Here is a 21138-nt window from a genome sequence, read left to right on the forward strand (position 1 = left end):
GTTAGTCTGTGCCTATGAGTCCAACTTGTCCGTGACATGTTTCTTTGCAACAGACTTGACTTACCTGACTGCCAACTGGTTGTATTCTGGCTATATTTCTGCATATAAACAAGTTTGCAGTTAAATCATTCTCCTAAAGCAACTATTTGTGGAGGAATTTCTGAATTTGTGCCAGAATTTAAAAGTTAAACCACTTTATGAAAATACACATTTCAAACTGCCTTACATTCTCTGGGTTTGAATACAGTTGGAAACATTTTGGATAATGTTAGTGTGCAGAGTCAACAAAACACAAGAATTGCATATTCATTTTTCAAGAGTAACTGTTATTACACTTGTTATTACACTGTTATTACACATATTACACTTCAGTTCAATACATTTCAATTTTATTTATAAAGTATCAAATCACCGCAGTACGCTTCAAGGCGTATTGTAAGGCAAAAACCCTACAAAGTATTTCAAGTACTGTATAATTGTATTTGGAGAAATGTTAAGCAGTCTCAGCACAATATTATGGCTATATTAAAGTATAAATATCAAACAGAAACATATACAAAACTGCAATCAATCTTTAAGTCAACAAGCCAATAACAGCCTCTCTTCGTAAGAGCAATTCACTCATCCACCAACCCCAGTCTCTCTACTTGAGCACCAGTCGCTCCACTAGCGATCAGTTATAAATAGGCTCTCTCTTCATCTCTCATATAATATAATTATACACTTGCAACTCTGGCACCATGTTGCTCCACGTGTGCAGATTAACGGCAATCATCATCAACAAGACTCTAAGCAGGCTGCGGTCAACAATGCAGACACCTGCACAGAGTCCATTTCCCGTTTCAACTTTGCTACTTTGTAACTAAGAAAGATGAGTGGAAAAAACAAAAGGACATGCATGCAGAAAACGATGAAACAAAATGCACACACCTGTAGGGACTCTTTAAAGTAAACACCTCCAGGCAGTTTAAAGTAAAGTATAAATGCGCTCATTGGCAGAAAACACATCATTACCCAAAATAAACACAACACGTGCAAGCACATTCAATAGATAGGGACTCAGCAACCTTGAGAGAATGCAACACAAATACAAAGAAGGTAAGACTCATTAAGAAAAAGCTCAAATAAATCTACAGCATTGTCTGCCTGCCTGTGTCTCTAAAGGCAGCTCAGAATTAGCATTCTGCTTTTCATCTCTTCAAAAGCATCGTTATCTCGCTCTTGTTCTCTCTCTCTCTCGTGTTCTTGGCTTTCTCTCTCTCTCTCTCTCCCAAAACAAAGACATTCATTTGAGGGATTTGCATAATAACACTTTACTTTTTCTGCCATGGTATCCACTCAGACAGAACGGGAACAGAAAAGGAAATGAGATGGTGTGAAACTCGGGTTTAAAAGCATGACCTACAGTCTTATAAGGTGCATGAGGTGATAAATGTTTTTGATGGAATTATTAGGCTTCTGCAGACTGAGATATGTGCCGGCAAAAATGCACGTGCTTAATGGACACACACTCACACACGCATGAGAAATGAGTCGGTTTTGGAGCAGCAGCAGGAGTAAAAGCACTATTTCTGTTCTCAGCAGTACAGCCCGCTGTGCTCCATCTCCAGCCCTGCATCTTCCTGATTACAGCACAGACACACGCACACACACGCGCACACATTGTGTTCTGACTTAAAAAGTACTGTGAACAACAGCCTCCAGAAACAAAATGATCATTTTTTGACCACAGTGTGTTAAATGTTAAAAGCATCTCCGAACTAGCATTTCAGGCTAGCATTTCTAGCATTTCAGGCCCAAAGAGGCGCTCGAGAGGCAAACATGGCCGTCGGATTTCTAAAAGACATTGTTATCCATCATCAAGTGCTACGGTGTCATTCTAAGGTGTCATGATGAAATCTCAATGGAAAAAAAAAAAAGAAATAAATGGGGAACATAATATATAAAGAACTACTCATCTATAAGTTGATAAATCAACTTTAACCCTGTAAGACCCAACCCATCAAAAAAATTTTTGGAACTGAGATGTTTATTAACTCTTATAACAAAATCCACTTTTTTTTTGCTATATCATGTTGTGTATGATATATTTCTATTATATATGTATTATTATTTTTTTTTTATCGCATTTGATACATTGGGCTTTTTTGGCAACTTTTTGTTAACTACAATGTTAATTTTAGACAAAAAAAAAAAAAGAGTTTTGTCCATAACATTTTGAAATTATGGCTAAGATAGAGGTCTCAGAGACTCATATATCAAATATGATACAGAGGGTATTATAGGGCTAAAAAAAAATTTCAAAATTGTGTTTTTACTTTTATTTATTTATGTGAGTGTCTACACTACAGCCATCTTTAACACATAGCGGAGGCTCTGGCATGTTTTTCGGCAGCGTTTCAGCCAGTGGTGTTGGAGCTCTTGTCAAAACTGATTTATAAATTATAAAGACAGAATAGTACCATCAGGTTTTGATCCACAATGCAATACCATCTGGAAAGCAAATGACTGCATACTTTTTCAGCGTGACAATGATCCTGTCATTGCTGTAAAAGCATACCCTGAGAAAAACAAACACTGGAACACTAACAATCATGGACGGCCTCCCCAGCGCCCGGACATCAACATTACTTGTAGGTAGGGCTGCCACAAACAATTATTTTGATAGTCGACTAGTCACCGATTATTTTTGCGATTAGTCGACTAATCAAATCCATTTTTCAATCCAGCTTATTGCACCAGGAGCATCTGCTCTTATATAAAGTGTTTAAGGTATGTGGTAACTAAAAATAAAGACAAAATGATAGTTTATTAAATTTTAATGAAATTTGCAGATTGTTTCGGTGAAGTTTAATAAACTCCTTGCTATCTAAAATATAACGGGACACCGGAGTATATTCTCGAGCATCTCACACTTCTGATAATCAGCTGTCTGCTTGACGTTTATTCAGCTGTGTAAAAACTATAACTTTAATCTCAGCCAAACTGATTTACTCAGGAACAAATAAAATACTAAAAAAAGCCAAACAATAACATTTTTAAGTTATCTAAGTGACTTATATATCATGTTTAACCTGAGTAGCGAATGACAGCGGTGGGTTTGAAAACGATTTGCCGGGAGTCCGGTGTTCTCACGAGCTCTGGTGAGCCTTGCCCCCGGCTAGCTATCGAGCCGAAAACGTCGGAGCGCTTTTGAAAATATGTGGTGTCTTGATAAACTGAGCAGATATTTGAGGTTTACACAGCTACATTCTCGCCTGAAAATATGTTAATCGTTTATTTTGTGACCCAAAAAGAATAATAAGAGTAATATTAAAACTAACTAGCTGCCGCCATTGTTGGAAATTGAGCTGGGCTGCGCTATGAATTCTGGGACAGAGCTACTTCTTCTTCGGGGTTTAACGGCAGCTGGCATCCTTGTACATGCAGTGCTGCCATCTTCTGTTTCAGTCCGTTATTACACTCTTAAATACTACTACTTATTCCTGCTGCTTTTGTCATCTTACAAAGCTTCAAACGAAGCGTCGACTATTAAATTAGTCGTTGACGATTTTAATAGTCGACTAATCGTGGCAGCCCTACTTGTAGGTATTTCAATACATTCTTATATTTCCCATTTTTCCAGCAATCTTTAAAAAAAGAAAAAAGAAAAGAGGTGTGGCTCAAGACATGCAGTTATTGGGGTTAGGGTCATCAGTAATTCTAAATTGCCCATAGGTGTGAATGGTTGTGTGTCTCTCTGTGTTAGCCCTGTGCCAGACTGGTGACCGGACCAGGATGTACCCAACCTCTCAACCTATGATAACTGGGATAGGCTCCAGTCCCCCCACAACCCTAATAAGAGTAAACAAAAACATTTGAATGTTACTGAAGTATCTAATTTTGAAATGAATGTCTTTCCACAGCAATACATTTATAACCGGAAAGAAAAGAAAAACAAAGAACGTTTTCTTTTTCCTTCTGTATATTTGCTCACCTGCAAATAGCAGGCTGCTTATGACAGCGCTCGAGCAGGAGACAGACTGATACTCTGGTATAAGAGATCAATGTACAAAGAAGTGAAGCAGCTCAGTATTCCCATGGACATTCCTCACTGGATGACATGGTGTCACATTGAGAGCACTGTAGTGCAGGATGTTGGGATGTAATGTTCTTCGGTTAATTTCTGGGTATTACCTTATGTGTATGAACAGCGTGGTTCCGAATTAAACCAGTCTGTTTATTTGATAATGAAATCAATTTGTAGTGTCATGGTTAAGTGTAAATATTTGTATTATATATGTGTTGTTTCTTGGCATTTTCCCCCTTTATGATATCATAGCTTTTCTGTAGCACTACAAACCTGAAGGGTTTCAGGTGTCACTTCTCATACAAAGTGACACCTCGCGGTCTAAAACACCCACTAGTTGTCGGCTATTAGCACACATCACAGAGCGACAGGAAATACTCCATGTAGGCTTTGAATGAAACAGCAGTCTGAGGTAATTTCAGAGGGCTGTTGCATAAAATCTCTGTGCTTTCATTTCTGTTAACAATCAGAGCAGTCTTTGAGAGAAAAACTTCAAAGCACCTGTAAGAGCTGAGCTAGAGGAAACAGGCTATAGCGTAGTCACAGGAGAGTCAGGTCCCCGTCTTTTACTGTCCTGTAATTGTTACATCATCTGCAAACTTTCAAAACTATGCAGCCACTCTGTGCCATAAAAGTCTCTCAATTAAAGACACAGTTTAGAAGCAAAGCACAAAAAGTGGCGCTGGAAAAAGCTACAGTAGGAAACTTTTATTTACCGTAATTGTCGGGCTATAAGCCGCTACTTTTTGCACAAGCTTTGAACCCTGCGGCTTTTAGTCAGGTGCGGCTTTTCTATGGATTGTCCATGATTTTTGTGATATCGTAAGACGATTTGTTTTGTTTTTTCCGCTGTTGTACGGCAATACGTTGCCTGGCGGAAGGATCGGGGTTGAAGAGTGGTATGTTGGTCACATGTCCATCCGCCAGGCAACATAGTGCCGTACAAGTAGCGCGAAAAACAAACTTCAAAGTAGCGCTACGCGTTCAGCGGGAGGCGTGGATGACGAGTGGCAATAAGCTTGCGAAAAGCAAGTTATGCTCAACTCCACCAGTGGATTCTGACAGCGTGGAAAAGTGTGTAAACATCCATGATCACCAACGGATTTCGAAGGGCTGGACTGCTGCATGATGGAGAGGAGGACACCGCCACGGCCCTTCAGAGGGTGTTCGACTCCGACACTGACAACGAGGATTTGTTTGGTTTTGAAAGTGACAACGAAGGAGAGAAGCGGAGAGTGGATGACGAAGCCATCCTGAGCCTGTTTGTTTCCAACACTGGAGAAGAGGACTTTGGAGGATTTAGTGCGCAGGAAGAAGAGAAAGATGGTGGTGAATGACTGACTTTTCTTCTTGTTAAAGCCGTGTCACTGCACCTGAGCCTAAAAGGTAGGCCGAATCTATTTTTCTGGGGTGCTGTAGGTTATTGTTATGTACTACATTTGTTACTCATTTATGAAGCACAGTACATGTTTCGTACTTGTAATTACCGCTACTTGTACATATACCTAAAAAGTTATGCAAATATGTACCCGTAACTTGTTTTTTAAAATATTAATAAAAGGGGTGTGTCTCCAAACAGCCATCTCTTTCCTGACAATTCCCTTTGTGCATATTCTCTTACATATGATAAGTCAACATTGAAACACCTGCGGCTTTTAGTCAGGTGCGGCTAATGTATGTACAAAACAGGATTTTCCCCTGATTTTAGCTTGTGCGGCTAATATTCAGGTGCGCTTTGTAGTCCGGGAAATATGGTAGTAAGATCTGCTAAGAGAATTCTCTGTTTCCAGGCCCTCAGTGTTTTTGCAACACGAGAGCTGCAGTGCAGTGGTTTCTTTTTTTTTTTTAGCTTCATTAAACATTATTAGTCTTTTTTTCGTGCAACTAAAGAATGGGAATGATTTTATGATCGATTCCCTGTGTCCAAATACTGTAAATAATGCATTACAGCTGCTGGTTTCAAACATTTCCCTCGCTCCTAAAATAGATGTATGTAGTGTTACCATGGCCTAGAGTATCCATGCATCATGTCTGTAAGTGTGCTCAGAGGTGGTGTGTTTGTATATGTGTTGATGAGGTGGGCATGGTGGAATATCTGTGGTGTGGTTGTGGCTGGTTGGTCTGGGTAAAACAGCAAAACAAAACAGTATTTTCAGGCCCAGTCTGACCCTGCTGTGGTGTGAAGTGTTGGCGTAAAGCACATAACAGAAGGTGTGATCTGGCCCTGACCTGTCTGAAAATGGAAACACGGATTAACACTCCTTTTTAAAATGAATACAAGTGTTTCTTTTTTTAAAACAACAGACAAAAACTGTCTCACTCTTGAATTCGATGGCTCCCTACTGATCCTCGCACATTTGACATGGGTGGTGATGACAGGACACCTCTTACTCATGCTTGACATTTACTGTCACCTTACAGGATTCTCTTGGAGGCTGCTGACTCGTTGGAAGGACACGTCAGGTCTTCTTAAAGTGCCGTGCTGGTAGCTTTTAGTGTTTAAGCCTATTACGTACAAGTCAGTTATACATTTCTACAAAGTATCCCAAAAGTTTTGAAGACATGCGTATGTTCCAGAGAATTATAGAGTTTAATTAATTGTGCAGTTTGCTCCTGACGTTGAGAGCATGGGCAAGGGATGGACAGTTGATTTTCTCAAATGGCCACCATAAGAAACTGGGACTGTTGTGGAGGGCCACAACAATAAACAATAAGCTACAGTTCCTTTTGTGGCCCATTCCTGGCATAAGCCATTTTGTCTTTAAAAAACTATTATATTATAGTAAAAACAAACAGTGTTTTATCAAATAAGCAAGCTGCACAGAAAAGCAGTCATTCTTGGTGACATAGTGAAAACACAAACTGCAGCTCCTTGCTGTGTACCTTGAGGTTGTCTAGCTCTAATGCTCCCCCGCCTCAATGTTGAAATGCTAAACAGCAGAAATAAGTATGTTTACTTACTAACACAAACCCTTGTTAGTGGCACTTTTTTTTATAACTTATCTAAAGTAAAACATTATGTGTCAGCAGGGTTGTCTTCAGTGTTTGGATAATTAAAGATGCATTTCAGCGTTTCATGGGTGATTCATGGATGTGTCTTGCTAACTAAAAGATTTTGTACATATTTGGTAGAATATAGGATTATGGCCAAACAACCTATGTAGACTTGCTTGCATGCAAGAAAACCCCCACAATAAACAACAACAAAAGGAAAAAACAAAAAAGCGCCTACAAACCTGCATTCTATCTGCAGACCACCAGGTGGCGATAGCTGTGGGTCCAAAAAGCCTTCTGGTCCCCCAGAGGTTTATAGGTAAACGCTTTCCTAATGGGTTTCTGAGGCCAGACACTCGTGTTGGGTCATACTGAATAAAGAACTAAGTTGGGTTTATAGATCTTGTCATGGTCCGCGGCCCGGTGTCCGAGGAGCTGATGGGATGCCCACGCCCATGGGTGTGGCTGTTAACTCCACACCTGCATCCCATCTCAGGCGATTATCAGATGGACTATTTGATCCAGCCCAGCCAGCTGCTCCACGCCAGTCCGTTAGTCGTCTCACAGCGGTAACAGCGTGTTTTTGAGCCACCTGCCCGTCTGGAGTTTGGATCGCCTCCGGTACCAATCGCCTCTACTTTCATGGAGCTCCCCCGTGGACCCTCACCCCTAACTCCGGCTCCCACAGCCCCGCTTTGACTGTAAGACTCATACTCTCCCCCACGTATGCTGCTATTTCCCCGCTCCCCAGTAACTCTCTTCCTCTTTCTGTTGCAGCCTCCCACAGTCCCGATTACGGCGTTCCTGCGTAACTCATCCCCCGGTCCCTTGGTTTTTCTAGTTTCTCGCGTGTTTTCCTTTGACCCTTCCGGGGCACCTTTAGTTGAAATAAAATTTATTTTTCGTACTCCTGTGCGTATTGTCTCTGCTTCTGGGTCCAGCTTGTGTACTGAACTTCGGTTCATGACAGATCTTGGTTATGCCATGTTGTAAAATGAAGGATTATCTGTTGTCACAAGACGTTTGCCAATGAGGGAGTGTTTTACAGCCACATCCTTCCTTCTATCCATCTTTCACACTGTCTGTGTAGAAAAATAAAAACCTTATAGCTAGGCAACAATCATCAATTGTTAATCATCAATTGGTTAATTTTAATCTAAGCATAATTATAGCTTATGTATGATGCATATCAGAATATACAAGCAAAAATGTCCTCCCTTCCATCAAAACTGGCAACCCTAAAGTTTTTATGTTCAGCTGATGTAACTGAATGCAAATCAGACAAGACAACGCTTAATCGTCTAATTAAACTGTCAAACAGACCCTGTAAGAAGGCATTTTATCTTTTATTTACCTGTATTCAAATACAAGTAGTTACATATTGTTTTATTACCTGTATTTATAGGCTAGAAAAGTAAACATGTGCGTTGGGGTGTGAAAGAAGAGTAGAGGGAAGGGTTCTCCAATATTCAAGGAAGCTCTAACAGAGTGCTACTTATTGACAGAGCACTAATCTAATTATGTAACCTAATAGTATGGATTTAGAGGCAGCTGAAGGATCAGCTGTAAGGCAGCAGTGAAATTATGAGATGAAGCGAGCAAACAAGTGTTAAGTGTGTGTGAGTGGGAATGCAGTGAGTGTGTGGGTGCGCATGTACGAGCAAGTGTTTGCACGTGACTGAGTGACCGATTCACTGAGTAAGAGTGTAACAGACAAGGTGTCAGAGCAGAGAAACAACAGGAGGCATGTATAAAGAGAGAGAGAGAGAAAGAAGTGAGAAAAAGACTGAAAGGTGAGAAAAAGACTGAATGGATGGAGAAAATAGAAAATGAGGGACGTGGGTGTGAAAACAAGAACAATTGGACAGATAAGAAAAATATGGGGAGAGAGAAAGAGAGACATATATCGGGAGGGAGTGCATGAAAGAGAGACAGACAGAAACAGGGAGACAGAGACTCTCTTGGGAACTGGCCTATTTTTCAAATGAATGCATATGAACGCAGAACTGCATTACATTTACGCTCCGGAACAAAAAACAAAGGCTCAGCCCAAATAGGTAAACCTCACACTTGATGTTCTGATTGGCAGCTCTGTAAACACACATGCACGTTCACACAAATCCGCATTCACAAAGCACCAAGTGTAACATCTGCAGATGTCTGCCACTATCACAGAATTAAACACACTTTGCACTCTCCTGCTTCCCCACTCCTCAAGTAGTAGAAAATACAAAACTCCTAAATCAATCAATAAATTAATGACATTAAATTAATATGGTAAATATAGGAGTCCATTTACCACATAGGGAAGTTAATGTTTAGTTAATTTGGTTGGCTGTAAAAAAGAAGGCAAAAGCTCTACAGAAATGGAAGTGATAAGTAGCCAACAGTAGTGAAAAACGGTAGTTCACAGTAACACAAGTTTTAGCTCATCATGTTGTTGAAATTGCTGCTTTGTGCTGTTCAACAGTGTTTTGACAGTACTGACCTTTGGGTGACTGGAGAGATGTTAATTGCTGAATGGAGAAAGACTTTGTAGCTTATTAGTGGTCCTGCACCCTCCTTTTTATACCATTCTCCTCTGAAGTTAAAATATATAGAGGGATGAATATCCGGAGGAGAGCTAAGAGGCAGCAGACAACTGCACCAATGTTAGCGAACAACAATGTTAGCCCCCCCCCTTTCTCGCGTGTGCACAAACACATCCTCCAGCCACACACACCCATATTTTGCTCCATTGCGGTTTATTTCACACCTCAAACATTTAGTAAACAATTAAGCAAATACAAGAAATCTGCAATAAATTACAAGTAGCAATAAAATAAACTATTAACTCTTTTACGCTATGTCCACACCTACACGGGTATTTTTGAAAACGCAGCTGTTTCGTCCACACGTAAACGGCGTTTTGAATCACCGAAAACTGAGATTTTTTTAACTCCTTTTTTGCGTTTATGTGTGAATGAGGAATACAGAGTTCGTCACACAACGTCAAAGGTATGTGCCTTTTTCACGTCACGCTGTGCGCCACGTTATTGTTTACATGAGATGAATTGCAGAATGCCAGATAGTCAGATTAACAGTATTTTGTCTCTATCTGCAGGTTTTACACAGTTACTGTCCTTCCATTTAGAAAGGCAGAGGCGTCACGGTGTGATTATTTTACGTGTAGTTTTTTTTTTTTCATGTATAATCATGTGTCAACATTGCTATCAATACATTTTTCAAAAAATGCCTCTCTGTGCAAAATGGGTTTAAAAACATAAACAGCTGTGGGATCCTGTTTGTCTGTGATTTGAACAGCCCAGCGCTGCTCCTGACGAAGGGAAAACCAATTCTGCAGGGGAGACCTACCTCGGCAATTGTGCAGGTGAAGCCAAAGGGCAGATATGCTTCACCATATTTTCAAGTCTTTGGCTTAGAATGAAGTTGGTTTGGAAACATATTCAGCGATTCTTCATCTCCTGCTTTGCGTTTCTGCGGATGCCGTGCTAGCAGTGTCCAAGCGTTTCGTTTTTTTCTCCCCTTTTCATTCTGCGCCCCCCCTGCAATGGCTCTGTGCCCCCCCTAGGGGGCGGGCCCCACACTTTGGGAAGGTCTGTTCTACACTGTCTGTTAAATTAAGTATAGAACATTTTTAGGGTTCTAGTGTGAGAAGTTCGGCCATCCGGGAGGGGCTCAGAGTAGAGCTGCTGCTTCTCCACATCGAAAGGAGCCAGCTGAGGTGGTTCGGGCATCTGACAAGGATGCCTCCCGGGCGCCTCCTGGGTGAGGTGTTCCGGGCATGTCCCACCGGGAGGAGGCCCCGGGGCAGACCCAGGACACGCTGGAGAGATTATATCTCTCGGCTGGCCTGGGAACGCCTTGGTGTTCCCCTGGATAAGCTGGAGGACATGGCTGGGGAGAGGGAGGTCTGGGCTTCTCTGCTTAGGCTGCTGCCCCTGTGACCTGGCCCCGGATAAAGCCGAGGAAGATGGATGGAATGAACATTTTTAGAACAAATTACATCTGTAAATCTTATAAATATAATAGACAAGAGTTTGAGAAGCTTTTGTGACTAAGCTAGCACGTACGTGGCTAGCTGGGATGCAAGGACTACGCTCACTTCAGTAGCTGGCATGCTATCTACGCAACAAGTAGCAAAATTACCAAAGTCTCTGAAAAAGAATAGTTTGGGATGTTCTGAATGTTGCTGTGCCATTATCTTTGTGTTTATTTTTGCAAGCACAGGTAACAGAATAGCTCTATTGGAAAAAACAATCAGAGGTGTAATGAGCTAGATGATGAATAGGGTCAAAAAGTCTCTGAAACATTAAAACTTCCACCCAAAATGGCAAATTTATAACACAAAAAGTACAGATTTATGGGGGGAAAGTAGTATTATAAGTGGAAAGAGCCGTTTCTTGCAAATTTGACACATTGCTTATTGCTAATTTACATATTTAATCTAAAAAATGCAGATTTTTCTGAAATTTTTACTTGTTCTAGGAATGTCATGATACCAGGATACCACAGGTTGAGTAGTTAGTACCAATACCAAAAAAATTACATGACTCTTAATACTCAATTTAATACCAGAGTGCAAAAACAAACAAAAAATGGTGCAACAACAAAGACATTATTGGGCAGATGATTTATTTAAATTTTCAACATTATATTTTGTAGACAGGTCACAGACTGAAGTGTTAGGATGGTTGCAAGTAGCCTATTAACATTATCCCAAGGTACAATGTTAGTGATAATAAATTAGTTGACAAATTTATATAGTGTTAGCCACTGGAAATATTTTAGCTAATTGAACATAGTTTATTTTTAATTACTTGACCCATGTCACGTATCAAAACTAGCACACAAATAACTGCAAATAATGATCACGTTGCACTATGTTCCACTGGTTGTATTTGTTGTCATGTGTAGTAAACACCAATCCAGCTACTTAATAAGACTGCTTCACACATGACATCCTGCTGTGAGGAGCATGCGAGTGTGATGCGTTTCTGTATGCATTTGATTAGAAGCTAAATTAGAATATTTGTCATTAAAAAGGTCTGGCTGTGTCTCGGTGGGAGACAGAAGATGTTGGCATGATTAAGTTGCTTATGAATGCTTGAAAACACACACACAGGCAAAAACAACCCAGTATTTTTTATTTTTTTGGTCTAGCTTCTTGGATTGCATGCACACAAAACACACGCAGATCAGTGCAAGCTCTGCCAGCTCCTCGCCGGCCCGCCAGCAGAGTGACCACGTAAAACTGTTTTTTGTGACATTTCCAACATGACATTTATCTGTGGGACCATCTGCGAGGGCCAACTGGCATGTTGCAACAACAAAATGAGTACTTGGCAACATGACAAAGCACACTGAGATTATATGCATTCATATAGTAGCTACATTTAATACCACAATGCTGGTTTTCTCAATACATATGTGGCTGTTCCATGAGGTAAATAAAATTATAGTGATTTGCACTGCATGTTGGCAAAGATGTATCTCTGATATCTTATATTATTAGGATGTCACAGCATTAGAGAAGGTTGTTTCTAAGATGAGAACCTGAGAAAACTACCATACATATATATTATTAACAGCACCTGGGTAGTGGGAAGTGAGGAAGTGAGTTTACCACGCAAAGACTACTTGGGTAAGATGTCTATTAACAGTTGGCCAATTATATTAAGTGGCTTTTTTTTTTTTTTTAGCATTTTTATTTTTCAGAGAAAAACTCCATCTGCCACCAATTAATAGTGGACACTTCCTTTGCTCTTATTTGGACAATTTTGCCACTGTTAGCTAACTAGCCTAAGGTCTTTCAATTTCATGTTTACCTGGTTTTCTTGCCGGATATCATTTAGCTTCTTCTCCAGTGAGATTCTCACCTCAAGGTTGGACTAAACCCAACTCCACTGTCTTGGACAGCAGCTACTGACAGTAGTCCTTGTTGGCGGTCGATTGTAAGCTAGAGGAAAACCAACTAGAACAGCGGTCCCCAACCCCCAGGCCATGGACCGGTACCAGTCTGTGAGTCGTTTGGTACCGGCCGCGAGAGTTGAGGCTCGGGTGTGAAATTGATGGTGTTCAGGGTTTTTACAGTTAACTCGGTTTCCTGGGTCTTTTCCCGTGTCGTAGTTGTGTGTCTTATTTTGAAAGAAGTATTTACTTGTTACCATAGCGACCAGAGAGCATTAAGGGGCGGAGAGGAGGATGTTACTCTCAGTGTTGTTGGCGCATTTCAGGAGGACGCTGCTAATAAAGCTACACAATTACACAGTGAATTCGCATTTATTATTACATTTAAAAAATACCACAGTTTTTGTCTTGGTCGTATCATTTTATTTTGTTGTATTCATCCACGACACCTTAAAGGCTGGTCTGTGAAAATATTGTCTGACATTAAACTGGTCTGTGGCGCAAAAAAGGTTGGGGACCGCTGAACTAGAACATCTGGCAGATCGAGAATTGATCAAGCTCACTGAGACTGCAGAGCTTGTACTGTATTATTAATTGCTGTGTTATCAATTTGTCATTAGCATACTTGGCAATTTAAATTCTGACAAATAGAATCGAAGTCTGTTGCATATACTGGATACCAACTGCCATTGTATTCTGGTATAAATCTCTAGTTTCTATGCCAAGCTAGATTGTCTTGCCCCCTTTACCTAAATTCATATATTTCACAAAGCACTTAGTTTTAGTAGTTTGTTCTACTTGTGGTGATAATTAACCATTATTGTAGTGCTGGTTGAAGGAAATTTGGCCAAGGTGTTGGGAATAAAATGTCACTTCTGGACTTTCCGAGACTTATTTTCTCATCTTTTGGAAAAGATTAAAGTTCACACCATGAGAGAGCTTACAAAGTGCAAGCAGGAGAAAATAAAAGCAGAAAAGGAAACATGCCACGTGAACGATTTCAGGAAATGTTTGCAGTGTTTGCATGATAAAGTATGCACATTCCACTGGTCATTAATACTCTGAAAAGCATCTCTTTTTTTGCACATAATTGCTTCAACTTCTGGATCAAACCACTATTTTGGTAAGTGTGCAGTCTAAAGCATTGGTTGTACTCGGTTAGAAGTCCGTGATGCTACTTTTTGAGAAACCTGGAGCGAAGAACAAAAAACCTTCTCAACATGATTGTTGCAACAAGCAGCAAAGAAACAGAGAGAATAAAAGAACACGGGTCTTTTCATCCACAGCTCAATATTTCTTGTCCTCTTTCTCTGTCTTCCTTCATAAATCTTACACTTCCTCTCCTGTCATCTGCCTTGATCCCCCTCCATGGCCCTTCCTCCACCTCATCACCATCAATGTCAGATCTCCTCTGCCCTCCTCTTCTCTGTTTTTACTCTACTCTCCAGCCCAGTTGGAAGATCTTCCTGTCTTTTAAGATAGTTTGTTCACCACTCACAGGATGCACACACACATTTCCCACCAGTACACAGTGACCTTTACGTGCAAGATTATGAGGCTAATTCATTTGAAATGATCCATCAGCTAATGCAAAAAGATGATATCTAATTTGACCAACTGCTGTACCACATTGTTCTGCATTTATAGCTAAACAACAGAGATGGGAAGGGAGATCCATAAAAAAAGAAAATCTCCTGCAGGATGCATGTTACTGATGTGATCCACACAGCCATCCATCCAGCTTCTTTTTTTCCCCGAGTGATGCATTCTTGATAAATACATTTTTCATCACACAGGTTTCTCTGACAGTTTTTGAATGTGTGTGTGTGTGTGTGTGTGTGTGTGTGTGTGTGTGTGTGTGTGTGTGTGTGTGTGTGTGTGTGTGTGTGTGTGTGTGTGTGTGTGTGTGAGTGAAACCAAGGAGGTTATTCATATAACACCAAGAGAGCTCAGGGAGAGCACCTGACACATGAGTTTAAATCAAGCGGCTGTAAAATAATAATGGCACGTATGGGACCATGTCCACGGCCATTATGCATACTCATGGCCAGTTTTAGTTCTCTGTAGGCCTTTTAATATATTTGAAGTAACAAAAAGAATCATTTGATCTTCTGCAAACAAACCCTAAACCACTACTGATACTTCTGCAGTTTCAGCACTATTGATGTCTTAAATCTTGCGCAACAGAAGCTCGGTAGATCTTTAGTTATGGCTTAGGTCAGCTTTCTATGGATTGGGCAAACACCTAGCTTCCATAGCTGTAGCAATTAGCTAGTACAGTGGAACCCCAACTTACGGACTCCCTGTTTCATGAAAAATTCAAGTTACGAAGGCACTGAACAGAAATATTTTTGCCCGTGTTACGGCAAAATGCCCGAGTAACGAAATCCGCTGGCTCTGATTGGCTGAGCCTACAATGCCCACAATGCCTTCCGAATCATGTGACAAGCCCTTGGCTTCCGTACTTGCGCTTCGCGGTTCCACTTGAACGACGTATTGTTGTTCTAGTTAGCAATTAGCCTAGAGCCTATCGTTCAGCATCGCCTCACTCAAAACGCGTGATGGGTGCTTCGACTTACGAAAATGTTCGACTTACGAAAGACCCTCGGGAACGAATTAATTTCGTAAGTCGGGGTTCCACTGTACTATCTATAATTGTGAAGCTAAAATGTCAAACAGTGAATATAACTCTAAAGATTATGTTGTTTTCACGATGCTGTTGGTACTGTAACCAAGGACACCCTCGCCGAGGCACTAACACAACTGTGGACTTTTAATTTTTAATACATAAATAAATAAAAAGCACATGTAGCTAGGTTAACAAAGCTACATTAGCTTACTGCCCATTATTGAAATAAAAGTCATGCCATCATAAATTATAATGATTTTATTGTGCAAACTAGGCTTTACAAGTCATTATAGTGATCAACAAACTGGATTAAGAGCAGCTGATGGTCATTCAGCAAAAATCAGTACCTTAGCACAGCAGTCCCCAACCCCAGGGCCTCAGACCGGTACCGGTCCGTGAGTCATTTGGTACCGGGCCGCAAGAGTTGAGGCTCAGGTGTGAAATGTATAGTTTTCAGGGTTTTTATCGGTTTTCAGCGTTATTTTGTTATCGCTTTTATTGTTAACTCGGTTTTCCTTGGTCTTTTCACGTGTGTTTTTAATAAATTTTCTTTTTTTCGGTACCGGTACTAGTTTTATTTTGTTGCATTTATCCGCGACACCTTAAAGGCCGGTCCATGAAAATATTGTCGGGCATAAACCAGTCCGTGGCGCAAAAAAGGTTGGGCACCGCTGCCTTAGCAGACTACCCACTGAGCTGGTGTAGGTACCACATAATCAGTATCTCCATGTATGCATATTATATGTGCAAACTTTTTCCCCTGCACCTTTCCGTTAAAAATACACTTGCGCAGTTTTCCATTGTCTGTATTTAAAAATGTATTCATATATGACATACTGTTTTAAACTATCATTTGGGCACCTAATTTTAAGCAATAGGCTTTTTTTTTTTTAAGTGACCATGCATGAAGAGAATGGAGTGCTAAATTATCAGCTAATGGGGCTGAAGTGGGCAGGGACAATCTGGGAGAACTTAAGGCACTTTCAATAAAGAATTAAATTTGATAGGAAGCTGATGCCATGGAGACACGTGCTAAACAAATCAGCCAGTAATATAACCCAACGGTCCTGCCTGGGCACTCTACACACATCCGTTTTCCTTTCTTATTACCGTTTTGCATTAATGCACGCATAAGTAAATAAAGATAAAGCAGTAAGTAATTTGATGACCGAAGAAAATAGGGCAGGAGAAGAAAATAAAAAAATATTAATTTAAAGTATTACTTGCTGTATTTTATCATTTTATAATAGCTTCATACTGGAAAGTAGTCACGATAGCTCACATAACATCTATTTATATAGTGTAGAGTACAGCTGGCTAAATATACATAAAGCAGTAATAGAACAGCAGCAGAGGTTAGCTGATCACTGCCTTGCTAGCACAAATAGAAAAATCCTCACCTGCCAGATACAGCTTCAACACCTGTATATAGTTTGATCTCACAGACTCCTGAAATGTTATTGCAACACAAACAGCTGGGCATGATAAAAATTCACCTACTGGGATTGTGGATGAAGATCAAGACATTACACAGAACAGAGCACAAATTAGCATTTAGGCAAGTGATACTAATCTGCACCAAGTTTAGTGTGTGAGCAGGTGTAAAGGCAGATTTATACTTCTCTGTTCAAGCTACACCTTTCTGAAACATAATCAGAATTGTGACAAAATGCAACCACATGCCAACACAGACTGCACAGGAATAAATGGTGCAAAGGCGATGCTTAGTAGTGATGTGCGGATCGATCCTGAAATATCGATTCCTCCGATACCAATCATTGATGTTCTAGAATCGATTCTCACATTAAAATATCGATATTTTAGTAATTTAGAGTAAATTTGTAGTTAATCATTAACAGGAACACAGTGGAAAGAAACTATAACATTCGGATTGTCTACATTCAAAGGAACTACTTCCTCTTCCGCCTTTCATAATTATGTGCAAAATACGGCTGTATAAATGTCTCGCAGCCTCTTGGCGTGCGCACTCACAACAATGGCTGAGCGTAATTGGAGTCATGTGCGAACCTATTTTACCTCCACAAACAGCTGAGACGTGGTTTGCGATACATGTGGCAAAAAAGTGCTCTAAGAGTGAGGAGTTGTGGCCATACTTGCCAACCTTGAGACCTCAAAATTAGGGAGATATTCAAAAGGGTGGGGGTGGTGGTGGGGGATAAATACATTTTACAATGTTTATTTATCGGATAAAATACATTAAATGTCATCATTATTATTGGCCGGCCTGGAAACAGTGGGGGTATCTTTCTAAAGAAAGCCGGGTAGTACGTCACAGGTGGAAAATCGGGAGAAATTCGGGAGAATGGTGGCTCTGGGAGATTTTTGGGAGGGGCACTAAAATTCGGTATTCTCCCGGAAAAATCGGAAGGTTTGGCATGTATGGTTGTGGCAACATCACTAACCTTGTCAAACACCTCAGAGTAAATTATATCACAGAATATGACGAGCGTATGTTGAGGTGAACTGAAGAGGAGGAGAGGGACAGGTGCTGCTAGGGCGAGACAGACGTCTCTCACAGAGTCCTTTAGTGCCTCAGGCAGGCAAGGTGTTAAAATAGCCACAACTTCAGTTTTTTTTATTTCTATATGATGAACTCTGCACTATTAAGTGATAAGAACGAGTAATCTGATGTCCTGCAATCATTATGACGCTATAATTTGAGATACAATAAATAAAACAAGATTTGTACAAAGTATCGGTATCGGATCAGTATCGTCGATACCACCCTGAATATTACTTGGTATCGGATCGGAAAGGAAATCAGTGGTATCGCACATCACTAATGCTTAGACTAGATCTCAAGCTCTCATTTAACCAGAATCTCTGACTTAGGTGCTGTTAACCACTGCTCCTTTGTGAAGTTGGACTGAAAAGAAAAAATTTTTTTTTACACCGTGTGAGGTTTGTAACTGTATTTGACAGGCTGGGGTTTATAATTACAGATATCCCCTAAGGCAGCACTGATCTCCATAAGTATGTTAGATATGAAAGGGCAAATCAGAGGGAAACGTGTTAACTGTCAGTTTGATGAAGCGAGAAACGCAACTTTGTCACTTCATCAAGATGTTATTGGTTGAACTGGCTGGTCAGTTACAATCTCAGTCAATCTTTCGCCTGAATTCCTCTGATAAAGACCAGAAGAGTTCACTTTTTTCGTTAGATACGGGAGGAGGGAGGCTTTCTGTGGGAAAATGTGCTAATAGGGTCTCAAATGTACCCTCTGTGTGAACATATGTGACTTGGAGAGAGGGAGGAAAAAAGTGAACACTGTCAATCCGTTTCTGTCAAGTTCCTAACTTGAGAGAGAGAGAGGACTGTTAGAACTGGCAGCCAATATGTGCTTTTCTAGTTTGGTCTGGATTTTTTTTTTTTTGCCTGTCTGCCAGATTGTCTCATTGCCCTTTTCCTTCGTCGCCTGTGCCAGCCTGGTGGTTTAATCAGAAAAAGCAGCTGGGGACAGGGAGAGGAGCTTGTTTCTAAGCCTGGCTGATTTACCGGCTCCTCAGACCTTCTTTATGTCTCACCGGCTAATGGGGCAAGCCTGGCAGCTTCACTGGAGGTAGACAAAAGAGGCAGTAGACAGGGAGGCTAGCAAAGCATACAGCACACATGACGAGTGACGGGAGGCGTCAGCAATAACTCAACACACAGTGCACAATCTGTCGTTAAAGCAGCCCATGCTCCGTATGGTGGAAGATGATCAAATATAGTTTTTAATCATTCATATCTTTACATTATATTCATCACTGAAGGGTGAGTATTGTCATGGTAACAGCTGTGTTCTCCCCCTTTCGTTTTGTTCTCTACGTTCTGTAGTCTGTCCTCGCCTCATCCAGCAACCCTCTGAGTTTTTTGTTATTCACCTCAGTTTCAGCGAGCAGGCAGATTGTTTCTATCACCTAATATCAATCATCCCGATTCACATTTTCCTCTGTCAGCCCAGTGTGTGAGGCTAGTTAGTTCTCAGGTTACAACTGTGAACGTCGTCATCAGGATTTAGTTCTCACTACATGTTCTGAAGCCCTAACAAATGTACTAATTAATAAAATTAATATCATTTTTGCAATCAGTGCATGGACTTTTCATTTTTAACCCCTAGGCTTGTTTGGAATTGTAACACCAATCTGTAGATCAAATAGACCTTGCTGTTTCTTTATTTGGGTGTTCACCTGTGATACATGGCTCATGACTCCCCTGCTTCCTCCTTCCTATTGTTTATGTGCCAAAATGTCCTTTGACAAGACACTTAACACCCAAATTGGGTTAAACAGTGTCTTCTAAACCCAGATCCTTTACCTTTCAAAATATGTACACTGGTCCACTTTATACTGACTTTATAAGTGGTTAAAAAAGTGGGCAGGTGGCACCTCTATAATGACATACTACAGCAATTAAAAAGGCTGGTCTAGTTATTTACAATTGAATTATTCAGTTACCCTTTATTTTGCAAAAAAGGACAAACGCCTAGCTTCCATAGCTGTAGCAATTAGCTGGTATTATCTATAATTGTGAAGCTAAAATGTCAAGCACGGTGAGTATTATGAACTTTCAAGCTTATACCAACAAATCAACCTTTGCAACATCTCTTCTCCTTTTGTTTTTGTGATTTCCTTTTGAGTAGGCTGTCACTGGCATCTGATCCTTTTTTCCTTGTACAGTAAATGTAAACATTTCTTAATTCTTTTTCTCGTCATGTAACGTAAACACACACTTAAAGTGTTATTTTTTTGAGAAAAATTCACCCTCAAAAACGCACGGTGAAAAAAAGTTGACATTAAGCAACAATGAGCTGGTCCTGATGTTTTGACTGTGTTTGAGCTACAAGCGCACTTGTTGCCACATGCAGCGATCTGATTGGTCTACTTTTTGGAAAAATTTGAAAAATCTGTCCAGTAAAATGACACAATCAGTCTGATTGGCTAATTTTATAACACAGGAAATATTTTATCGGTCTGGTGTGAAAAGACTTTTACAGTGGCCTTAAAACTGACTGTTAATTTACTCATCCCTTTACAGTGTCCAATGGCTGCATTTTGATTAGTATTTTAGTTTGGAAGGAGGTTCCTGTGTGGACCTCCTGCTGGAAAAGGACAGTGCCATGCATGTAAATTTAACTGCTGATTGTAAATGATCTCTGGAAGTGCAACTACACGGTCGTCTGTCTCTCTGTGAAGGACTGGAAACATGTTGAGGGTGTAACCTGCATTAATGTCGGGCCTTTCTCTTACAGTATGAAGTGCCTTGAGGCAACAGTTTTGGAACTATATAAATAAAATTGAATTGAACTGTCATCGCAGCTCTGAGCTGTATAAGGAGACAACAAAATAGATGGATTCTGGGTGATATTATAACCATGGCTTAGTCTTATGTGGTTTTGAAACACTACAGAGACATCACAAAGACAGGCCCTAAAATAACAACTTGCTTTTGATTATACAGTTTTAAATTCACATACTCGAGTTCAATATCTTGGATACGAAGAACACAAACACAAACACACACACACACACCAACC

General features: G+C 40.4%; 1 protein-coding gene and 1 long non-coding RNA gene across 2 annotated transcripts in view; both read right to left on the reverse strand.

Moving 5' to 3' along the window:
- The window catches only part of slc2a13a (solute carrier family 2 member 13a), a 106005-nt gene that overhangs the window by 11811 nt on the left and 73056 nt on the right, over positions 1-21138 (reverse strand). The gene's annotated exons all lie outside the window — the stretch shown is intronic.
- On the reverse strand, positions 12204-20927 carry LOC146499742 (uncharacterized). Its single transcript, XR_014870203.1, has 2 exons — positions 15553-20927; positions 12204-15477 (listed from the first exon to the last, which is right to left on the reverse strand). It is a non-coding gene; the product is annotated as an uncharacterized LOC146499742 (long non-coding RNA).

The sequence above is a fragment of the Neolamprologus multifasciatus genome, chromosome 17, assembly GCF_963576455.1.
Source record: "Neolamprologus multifasciatus chromosome 17, fNeoMul1.2, whole genome shotgun sequence".
Lineage (NCBI taxonomy): Eukaryota > Metazoa > Chordata > Actinopteri > Cichliformes > Cichlidae > Neolamprologus > Neolamprologus multifasciatus.